General features: G+C 41.5%; 1 long non-coding RNA gene across 1 annotated transcript in view; it reads right to left on the reverse strand.

The window, feature by feature from the left end:
* LOC104996597 overlaps positions 1-11,249 on the reverse strand; it is a 101,534-nt gene that overhangs the window by 72,807 nt on the left and 17,478 nt on the right. The window contains exon 2 of the long non-coding RNA XR_826217.1: positions 10,269-10,339. This is a non-coding gene — a long non-coding RNA (uncharacterized LOC104996597). The remainder of the gene's footprint in view (positions 1-10,268; positions 10,340-11,249) is intronic.

Genomic DNA, 11,249 nt, shown 5'->3' on the forward strand with positions numbered 1-11,249 from the left:
AATTGGGACGCAGAATCCTCCCAGTTCCCTTAGGTGTTTGTTCTTGAGCACAGGAATGACACGATCAAGCTGTTCTTCTAGGAGACTGATTTGGCCACAGCACAGAGCACGCACCGTCTTTTTCCTGGCCCACAGCACAAGCAGGGATGCTTATCTACTGCACGCTTTCTTTCAGCCGTTTAGAGATTCACGAGAAAGCCATTTCACACTTCTTAGATTTAACATGTTCATTTCTTTTCGCTTCAACATGTTTTTATAAGTCATGGGCTGTGACCTGACCATTTCCTTATTTTCACTCTCTTCCTCCTTTCCCTCCTTTATCTCTCAGTACAGCCAATTTCTCTCTTGGGGACCATTACTGCTTTCCTAAGGCCTTGGGCAAAGACAAGGCTTCTCCCACCAGGCTAATCATCAGAGGATACAGAAAGGGGAGAGGGGAAGAAGGGAATGTGCTGAATATAATTACAGACAATAGCACACAAAGGTTCCTCCATTACTTAAGGCTGAAATGTATCCATGCAGATGAATTAGTTTTTGGGGGGACCCACTAATAAATCCTAATATTTCTCAAAGAGAGATGACTTGAAATTTAATTTCTATTAAGCTGTTACCGAAGTTTATGCTAAGTAAATGTGGGCTTCATAGCAATTCATCCCAGGAGTAATCCGAAAACGTAAAAAATGTAACAAAGTAAATAAAACTCTGCACACCACCCCCACCACTGTCAACCCCACAGAAGCAACAGGCGGCATGGGAGTGGAGCAGGTGTGCCCCAGAGGGTACACATGACTGGAAAAGGAGAGAGAAGCCATTTCCTGCTCTCTCAGAACATTTGCTCTTTAATAAGCATGCCGAGGTTCTGCAAGGCACTTCCTGCAGGGACTGGATCCTCCACTGGAAATGTTGAAGGTTATCTCCGGAAGTGTCTTCCATGAACAGATGACTTGTCAAGTCCTGTCTGGGGAAGAAGATGAACTGAACAGCATGGAGGCACAAGGCCATCTCAGAGGACAGTGCCAGACCCAAAGGCACCTCCCTGCATATGTGCACAGCCCTCTTCGCATGTCAGCTTGCCATCTGGTCTTCACACAGGTGAAAACACTTACTCTGGTGTGATTTCCCCCTTTATGCCCATTCACTGAACCCTCAGCTCAAAGGAGATGAGATGAGCCCAATTATGTATGCGATGGATCTCTGCGTGCCATTTTTCCAATCCAGACTGTCTGGGCTGCACAGACCACGTCTTAAAGTTTTCCAAAGTTTTCCAAGTAAAACTCACAGAGCCACAGAAGGGACTAAAATTTTAAAAGACTGTTTATGGACTAAAATACATACCTGATAAAGCAGTTATCCTTTGCATTCCGGAAAGGAACCCCTGGAACCCTTCAGCACATGAAAAGCTAAAACCCCTGCCCCGGTGTTTCTTTGATAATAATCTAATTCTCAGACCTATGGCTTTCCCGGTGTACAGGAGACAGTCTGTTAGCCCAGTCTCCTTGGCGATGAAGTAAGCAGGATCTGTGTCTTTCTTGACAGTCCCACTGTCTTTCCAGGAGCCAGCCCTTGTGCACTCGGCTGGATCTCCTTTCCCGGAATTCTCTGTCCACTTCCCAGTGTTGTGAGAATCAAATGAGATGATCTACACTGGAGGTGCTCTAAATGACAAAACCCCCAAAAAACACAAGACCACTGCCTTTTAAAAACAAATGGAGTAAATCCATATTCCTTCCAAATAATATTTCCCCAAGCAACCAGTGTCTAAATGAGGTGAGACAGAGGTTATGGAATTAAAAGTTGGAAGGATTATCATAAAGCAAGTGCAGAATCACAAAGTGTCATTCTAGGCATCTCCATTGATAACATTAAATTTAACTCTTAACACCTTCCTCTGAAAGAGGAAAATGGAATCACCAAGGGGGCAAAAGCCTTGCTCAGTGTCACACATTGGCCAAACTTAGGCTCCAACCCAGGGATCATGAATTTGGGTTCCAGGTGCATAACACTTGATAGGGAGCCAATTTTTCTATTTTTGGATTGACCAGATTTTTGATAACTGTAATGACTGTGATTGGAATGTGGTCTAAAAGCAGCAACCTTTTCACATGAGGTCAAAACTACATCACTAGATTACCATTAGGGTGTGGTTTATATTTTCCCAGCCCCAAATGCCCTGACCTCAGTGCTCTCTTCCTCTCCTGTCTATTAAATTCTGAAAGACTCAGATCAACCACTGGCCTCAAGAAATCCTCCCACACAATTCCATTCTAAAAGAACTCTGATCTTTCCCTCCTTGGAATCCTTAATACACTATCAGTTGATCACATCTATTCCTGGGGGACTTAAATGATACACATTAGAGAGAGAGTTCTTGACATTGTTCCTGGGGTTTGGGCTTCAATATTTAGAAAGATCAACACCTCCTCGAAAACAGGCTGAACACTTTTTTTGTACTCCCCTACAAGGACAGTATGCTATTCTCTGCCTAAAGATATTTATGGAGCGTTTATGATGGGCCAGGCATGGTACTAAACATGAGTACGTGCTAAGCATTTTACATGATTTACTTCATTGGATTTCCCCTAGCAGGTACAGTTTTTATACCCATTTTCAAGAGAGGGAAGTTGAGGTTCAGTGACTATAGTAGCTTGCCCAAGTTTGCTCACCTAGTAGAGAACAGAGCTGGAATTAAAACTGGATACATCTGACTCCAGGGCTGATTTCTCATCCCCTGGGTAGTACTGCCCCTTCATAGCACAGGCAGTTTCCATTGACCTTAACAGACCAAATCCAGGGTCTACAAATTTCAAGATAATACACAAAACTCTGCGTTTAAACTTGGTTCCAGCTTTCAAACTATGCCTAAGGATTTGGAATTTAACACACTGGGCTCCTTTTGAACAGCTTGTTCCTTCAGTGGGTTTCTGATATAACATGATGGAGGTTTCTATACTCGGATTGGGCATCACTGGATTTTATAGTCCCTACAAGTTTTACACTGTGAAATTTTGAATCTAGTATCAGTGTGTCTTAGAGTCTCCTCTAATTAAGGCTAAACCTAGCCACAAGTATGCCAGGACTTTCTGGTGTATACCTAATGAGAAAAACTTTCGTTAGTATTGACCCATCACTTAAAGCTCTTTCTCCTATAAATTTACGAGAAACATTAGGCTAGTCTCACCTGAAGGCAAATTTCTTGAGCATGGCTGCCAATATCACAGACATACATACAAATCAGAAAAGATTGGGCATGTTATTAACAACAGGATAATTAATTTTAAAAATATGGAAGAACAAAAGAGGACAAGGATTATGTGAATATATAGTGACAGCAGAAAAACAAAGAACAAGTGACCAGAGATGCCAGCACTGTGAAAATGAGTGTCAGAAGTGGGAAATATAAAACTTTACATCATCATAACTCATGACATCTACACTGTTATAGTAGCGCTTGGAGACTTAACTGAAATCAGCCAGATGTAGCATATATTTGGGACCAGTACTAAAATACCTCATTTTCCTTCTCACATTTCTCATTTTTCCAAAATAATTATACAAACTATATTGCAAAGCCCAGAAGGGAAATTCAACTGTTATGAAGAAAACATGGAAAGCCTTACACAAGAAAAATATGTTTAAATGTCTTTCTCCTCTTCTTTCCCTAGTTTCTCATCTATTTTAATTAAAACCCTCCATTTAGGGGACAAGCGATTTCATATCCTAAGAAACACAAACAAAATTTACCCTTTTCACAATGTTTTCTAGTCTTTCATTGAATTATTTCATGCAGGTCAAAAAAAAAGTATTTTAGAAAATCAATCAAACAAAAATGAAATAAACGGAATGATTTTAAATGTATGTTTTTACTCAAAGCTGTTTCCCCACTGTAGAACACTGTATTGACATATGTTCCTTCACTTTCATTTACACACACCCACAAACACAAGCACACATACAACTGTTTGTACCAATATCTTCCTGAACAGCAGCAAGTCAAAAAGACGTCTTTCATATCTTGTCAGTTAGTATTCTTTCAGTAGAACCACCTGTATGGATGCCTTTGTCTTTCTTTAATCCAACTCTCAACCCATTATTTTATATATATCTTTCCATGCATGAGATGCATGCAGTATATTTCATCTCCTTTGGCCATCTTTGTGTTTGGAATAAATCAGAGAAAACAATATTCTAAATGAAGCAGCAGTTTGTAGCATGATTGTAAAAATACATACATATGGAAAGATTTCTGTTACTGCTAAAAGATAAAATATTCAAGATATATAATTTTTCTCTGCAAATCACCCCCACATGAATATAAAAATATCTACCTATATTTATCCATTTGTATAGCAGTACTTTCCCACACAGTTGTTAAGAGAAATTATACCAGCCCAAGAACTTCTGGGATGCTCCTGGAAAATTACACATATGTAGCACTTGATCTTTTCCAGGAATTTCCAGGAGCATAGTCTCATTTGGTTTTTATCACAGTCCTATAAGGATCGAAGAGTCAGAATTATTCCCGTTTTAGAGATGAGAAAATCTAATGTATTAAGTCCTGGCTTAGCATCAGAGTTGAACAGAAAATCCTGAACTCTCACACCGTTAATCAGTTATCTATGTACTACAGCAATATGCTTTTTCTTTCATTATTTAAATTATCCACTTACAAAGATGCTCATTGTAAATAAACTGCAGTTTTTAAGTCTATATATAAGGATAGAAACATAAATCCTTTCATAACTCTAGAATGCTAGAATCTGGTAATATCTACAATAAAACAACATTTATGAAATGTTTTCACTTTAGTTATATATGTCTGTATCTTAAAGAGTAAAAGTTAGCAAACTGCAGCCTATAGGTCATGTGGTCTCCCATCTGTGCTTTGCTGCTGTTGTTTTTGGCAGCCTGCAAGTTAATAAATATTTGAAAAACATCAAAAAAAAAGAACATTAATCACAAATGTGTATTATATGAAATTCAAATTTCAGGGCCCACAAACAAAGCCTACTGGAACACAGACTCACTCATTCATCAACACATTATTTTTGCCTTTGTTACCAACTGAGTAGTTACAACAAAGATCAAATGGCTCAAAAGCCAAAAATAAGTATCATCTGACCATTACAGAAGATGACGCTTATTATAGATTAAATGCTTTTTTATGTCTAACAACTTTATCTTTTTTTGACCAGGGAACAAGAGAATACCCAAAACTAGAACACCCTCCATGCAACACTCACAGTATTTCCATCTTTAGAAAGGGAGGTGAAAATTGAGAGACTTTTCTGGACATATGATTATCTTACTAGAAATCATAGTGAATTTTATATGACACAGGAGTCACATTTTGGGTAATTCAGAAGGCTCCAGAACCATTATGTAGAGAGGGAACTACAAGATGGCGGCACAGTCATTCCTCAGTACACACAAGGGATTGGTTCCAGGACTTAAATCTGAAAATGCTGAAGTCTCTTATACAAAATGGCATAGTGTTGGCATATAACCTTCGCACATCTTCCCATATGCTTTAAATCATCTCTAAATTACATATAACACCTGCTGCTTCTAAGTCGCTTCAGTCATGTCTGACTCTGTGCGACCCCAGAGACGGCAGCCCACCAGGCTCCCCCGTCCCTGGGATTCTCCAGGCAAGAACACTGGAGTGGGTTGCCATTTCCTTCTCCAATGCATGAAAGTGAAAAGCGAAAGTGAAGTCTCTCAGTCGTGTCCAACTCCTAGCGACCCCATGGACTGCAGCCTACGAGGCTCCATCCATGGGATTTTCCAGGCAAGAGTACTGGAGTGGGGTGCCATTGCCTTCTCCAACATATAATACCTAATACAATGTAAAAAACTATGTAAATAGTTGCCATCACAGGGCAAATTTAAATCTTGCTTTTTGGGATTTTCTGGAACTGTATTTTCAAATATGGTTTCAAACATTTTCAAAAATCCTTATTTGAATATGTGAATGCAGAAGGGTAAGTGTATAGGACATTGTAATAGGCTGTACCTGGGAGCTCCTACCCAGCTCTTCAGAAAAGCAGAATTGAAACACCTTCCAAAATAGAGTGAGAAGTTCCCCTAATCCTTAACATCTAAGAGAGGATGTTTTGAGGGAGAGACACTCCCATGTCTCCCCAAACCTATTAAAACGACAAAACATTCACAAGCCACTGGACCCAATTACTTTTGGACATGGGCCCACCACAAGTCACAGCATATAACAAATTAAAATTTCAGGCCATCGTCTCAAACTTCTGGCTCAGTCTGTTCAAGGGGCCAACACACCTGTTAAAGATACGATGGCAAGCTGCCATGTTTTGCAGCAGTCAGAAGTTCAGTGTCATGTAAAAGACTTTTGTCCCTAGTGCTGAGATAATGAGCTTGTTCCTTCTTGATGATTTATGGGATGCAGATGAGAAGCTGGCTGATTGAGGCTTTGGAAGATGAAAGTTTTCTGTTCTTGGCAGTAGTACTGGTACTCTGGAGAATGTGGTTTAACTGCTGCAGTTCCGTTACTGCCATTCGAAAAAGTCGAATAACAAATTATGCCAGGTGAATATAAATAATACTTATTTCACTCAATTTGTTGGTTGGAAATCACTCTAAACTTCTTTGTTACACCAAATTATAGAATTCCAATAGTTACTGACAAGCTCCAGGGTCTTTTCTGTCCAGCAGAACCAGCTGGTCCCTAAATTACTACCCTCTTTCAGTCTTAAACTCTTATAATACATTTATATTTAGGTTTCTATATTTGCTTCCTGTTAGCCAATGGCATGGAGAAGGCAATGGCACCCCACTCCAGTACTCTTGCCTGGAAAATCCCATGGACAGAGGAGCCTGGTCGGCTGCAGTCCATGGGGTCGCTAAGAGTCAGACGCAACTGAGCGACTTCACTTTCACTTTTCACTTTCATGCATTGGAGAAGGAAATGGCAACCCACTCCAGTGTTCCTGCCTGGAGAATCCCAGGGACGGGGGAGCCTGGTGGGCTGCCGTCTCTGGGGTCGCACAGAGTCGGACACGACTGAAGCGACTTAGCAGCAGCAGCAGCAGCCATAAGCCTAACTTTTTCTCCTACCTCCTTAATTAATTCAATAAACTATTTAACTGTGCTAGAGTCTGAAAGAATTTCAAGGTACCCATTTTACACACTTGAGGTTAATGACTACCATCTTATAGACGTTTTGTTTCAAATCAGTATTAAGTAAATCCTCTTATACAATAACATAACCAGCAGCCCCAAGAGGCTATTTAAACTTAAATGTGAATTGAGTAAAAGAAAAAGAAATTTTAAAAAGAAAATTTTAAATTTACTGCTTCAGTCACACCAGCAGATTTCAAGGGCTTAAAGGCTCCATGTGGTCAGAGGTGAGTATATTGAACAGTGCAGATATATCACCAGCAAAGCCCATTAACAATACCCAGAAAATAAAAATAGAATCTGGGTAACAAAATAAAGTCTAACCTTTAGTTTTCCTTGGAGCTCAGTCTAGTTTCACCTGCTCGTAGGGTGCAGCAGGCAGAGGCCTTGAACTCGGTGCTTCAGACCAGGGTTCCCAGTGCCAAACAGCTAGGCTTCTGCTCTGGACCGTGGGCAGAAGCTCTGGCCCAGGGCTGCAATTCAAGATGGCGGCAGAGAGCAGGCCCTGAGAGCTGGACCCTGAACCTCGCGAGAACTCCACTCTCCACGCGCCCGTCCCTGCTGCTGAATTCCCCGCAAAGCAGCCTACCCACGGCTTCTCAGGGACTGCCTGTGCTCCAGAGCTGAAGCTCACATCTTTCCATTCTTTGACCAAAGAACAGAACTTGCCTGGGACTTCCTTGGTGATCCAGTGGCTAAGACTCCACGCTCCCTAAGGCAGGGGGCCTTGATTCATCCCTGGTTAGGGAACTGGATTCCGTCTGCCACAGTGAAGAGTTCATAAGCAGCAACTAAGGATCCTGCATTGCCATAACAAAGAAGATCCCACGTGTTGCAATTAAGACCCAGCACAGCCAAATAAATAAATAAAAATAATAAATGAGTATTAAAAAAAAAAAAAAAGCTTTCCTTTTCTTCTGAACCAAACTCCATCTCAGTCTATTGGCTCAAATGACATCACACAGGAGAACCTTTCTTGGGGCCAGACACCTAACAGTCAGTAACAGGTGAAGAATATTTCCATCATTTCAGAAAGCTCTACTGGTTAACTCAGCTCTCTATTTTAACTCATAAAGGTAAAACTATCCTTTAGTTCTACTTTTATTCCCCACTTACTCTTGTAGTCTAAAGAAGTAAAAAGTAAAAATAGAATGCAAATAATATTTTTTGAGTATCTGCCGTATACTAAGTGTGGTTTCTTGGTCACCCAAATAATTTCATTTAATTCTCCTCAAATAATGTAAAAGTTCCTTTATTTCCAGGTCTACTTTCTAAGATGCCTGATCTAGATGCCATCTCCACAGCCAACTCATCACGATTTTTTTTGTCATTTAACACTTAACTGAGCACCTACAATGTGCCTAGAACAGTTTTAGAAGTAGTCATTTCCCTGGGACTGCCTCTAGGAATCTTAACTGTCTCCACTCTTGATCTCTGTGCTTTTCTTGGGAATTCTTCAACAGCTCCTCCTGTTGGAATGAATGTAATCCACTTTCTCTCCAAGTATCTTTCCACAGCTTTTCCTGAGCAGCCTAGAGTTCCCTTCCCAAACCTGCTTCCTCCCCATCCCACATTTACTCCCTCTGCCAAAAATGCGAGGATGATCTAAATATCCCCATTCCTTTGAACAATGGCATTTGGAAATTATCAATTTGCCTGTGTTTATTAAAAGATGGGGCTTCCCAGGTGGCTCAGTGCTAAAGACTCCGCCTGCCAATGCAAGAGATGCAGGTTCCATCCCTGGGTCAGGAAGAGCCCCTGGAATAGGGAATAGCAACCTGCTCCAGTATTCTTTTTTTTTTTTTTTTTTTTAAACTTTACATAATTGTATTAGTTTTGCCAAATATCAAAATGAATCCGCCACAGGCATACATGTGTTCCCCATCCTGAACCCTCCTCCCTCTTCCCTCCCCGCACCAACCCTCTGGGTCGTCCCAGTGCACCAGCCCCAAGCATCCAGTATCGTGCATCGAACCTGGACTGGCAACTCATTTCTTACATGATATTCTACACTTTTCAATGTCACTCTCCCAAATCTTCCCACCCTCTCCCTCTCCCACAGAGTCCATAAGACTGTTCTATACATCAGTGTCTCTTGCCTGGAACATTCCACAGAGACAGGAGCCTGTGGGCTACAGTCCATGAGGTTGCTAAACAATCGAACATGACTGAGCAAATGAGCAGGCACGTATGCAGGAAAAGGCAATCACTCTACATTCATTGCTCTGAGAAAGTCAAGTTGTCTTATTTGAACACTAAATATATATTAAAGGTTGTAGCAACTCAGCTTCAACCAGTCTTCAGAGGCAATATTTTATTAGAAATACATTACTCCTTCATACAGGTTCAATGCCAAGTGAACCAGAAACTGTAGTAAATGAAAGATGGCCACAAATTCTTTGACATTCCTCACAACCAAAGGTGGAGTGTACTCTTCTCCTTGGACCTGGGCTAGCATGCACCTGATTTAATCAACAAAGAAGAGTGTTAAGTCATGCTCTGCTGGTTCTCAGCCTTTAAGAGAGCAGGCGGCCTCAACCATGGTCTCCCTCAGTAGCTGGATCAACATGCTAAGGATTCTGACGACTTGCTAGAAAGCCTCAAGGGGAAGTCCTGCAATGAAACTACAGATAGGGAGTTCAGCCTTCCATGTGCCCCTGCAAGATGCCAGGCACACAGGTGATACCATCATGGGCCCAAGTCACTGCCAGGTGGAGCAGCACAGCCCAGCAAAGTCCAGCTAAACTCCTGTCCCAGAAAATCATGACATAATAAAAAGGCTGTTGTGTAAGCCATCACATTTTGGAGTACTTTGTAATCAGTGACAGATAATTTAGAGCTTAAGGTAATAGATTAGCTGTTAAAACTGGCTGCCTCATTTGAACACGTTTCAAGATGGTCCCCAAAAAGAATCATGAGGAGCTGGAAAACAGCCAGACACATTTTATGGAGAGAGTGAGTCAAATAAAGCATAGGATGCTACTGGAGAGACAAAAATGTTGTGAGTGAGGAAAGAGAAGCAAAGTCCCACTCATTCCCCTGGATGCTCTGACCCAGTCATCTACCTGTACTTTATCCCACTTCTAAGAAATAACCCCTCACTGGTATTTTTGTTTTACCTGATTGTCTCCCTTCTAGGCTGTAAGTTTCCTGAAGTCAGGGATCTCTTGTCTGGATGTGTCCCCAGCATCTAGAGAAAATATTTTCCAGGTGTTATGACAGCACTCCATTTCTAATCCAGCCCTGCTTCTCATAATTTAGCCTTAGACGACTTAACCTCCCATGTACCTCAGTTTGGCCATTTATAAGATGAAGCTAAGAGTATTGTATCTACCTCATAGGAATATGGTGCCTACTAAGTATATGACAAAATATTATGCTTCAAGGGTAAATTAAAATTCCTGATAACCTTGCCCTAGGCTATCCCCTGTGGACTTAGAAGACCCAACAAAGTACCCATGTGTACACCAAAGATCACTAGAAGGGACCTCAAGATCAGACTAGGCAGGTTCCTCAAAGACCAGGCTTTCCAGAAAAGCACTCTGTGATGCTATTTGGAGATCGCCAATCCAGTTCTTTTCCAACGATAGCCATCTCATACTAGGAGCTGACTCAGAGTGGCTCCAAACTGTTATTGGACTTGGAGCCTTTGTGAAGAAGGGGACAGGAATGGCTTTTTAATCCTCAGGCTGGAGAGTACTAGCCCAGCTTTGAAAACTGGTCCCTTAAATGGCCTCTGCTGGCCCAAGACCCAGTTTTCACAGGATGTAATAGGTGCAAATACGGTTCATTAATCAGAAGACCTGGCTCATGGTAGAGAAAGCAGGAGAAACAAATGTTGAACCCCTGAGGCTGCACACACATGGTTCTGTTGAGCTGGAGGTGGATTCTGGTGGGCAGATAGTGGGGACTGAAGCTGCTGAAGCTCTTGTGACCTTTGCTGGGGACTCAGTAAGATGAGGCTGAGCTGGGCTCATAGAGAAACAGACTCAGCAAGTCACAGGAAAGGTCAAACAGGGCCCCCGACAGCCATAACAGCTCAATCAGTTCCTAGATGAGGGGGAAGAAGCAAAGTTTTAAAAGCGTACTGGGGAGTAAGA

This window comes from Bison bison, unplaced genomic scaffold (assembly GCF_000754665.1).
Source record: "Bison bison bison isolate TAMUID 2011002044 unplaced genomic scaffold, Bison_UMD1.0 scf7180017864296, whole genome shotgun sequence".
Lineage (NCBI taxonomy): Eukaryota > Metazoa > Chordata > Mammalia > Artiodactyla > Bovidae > Bison > Bison bison.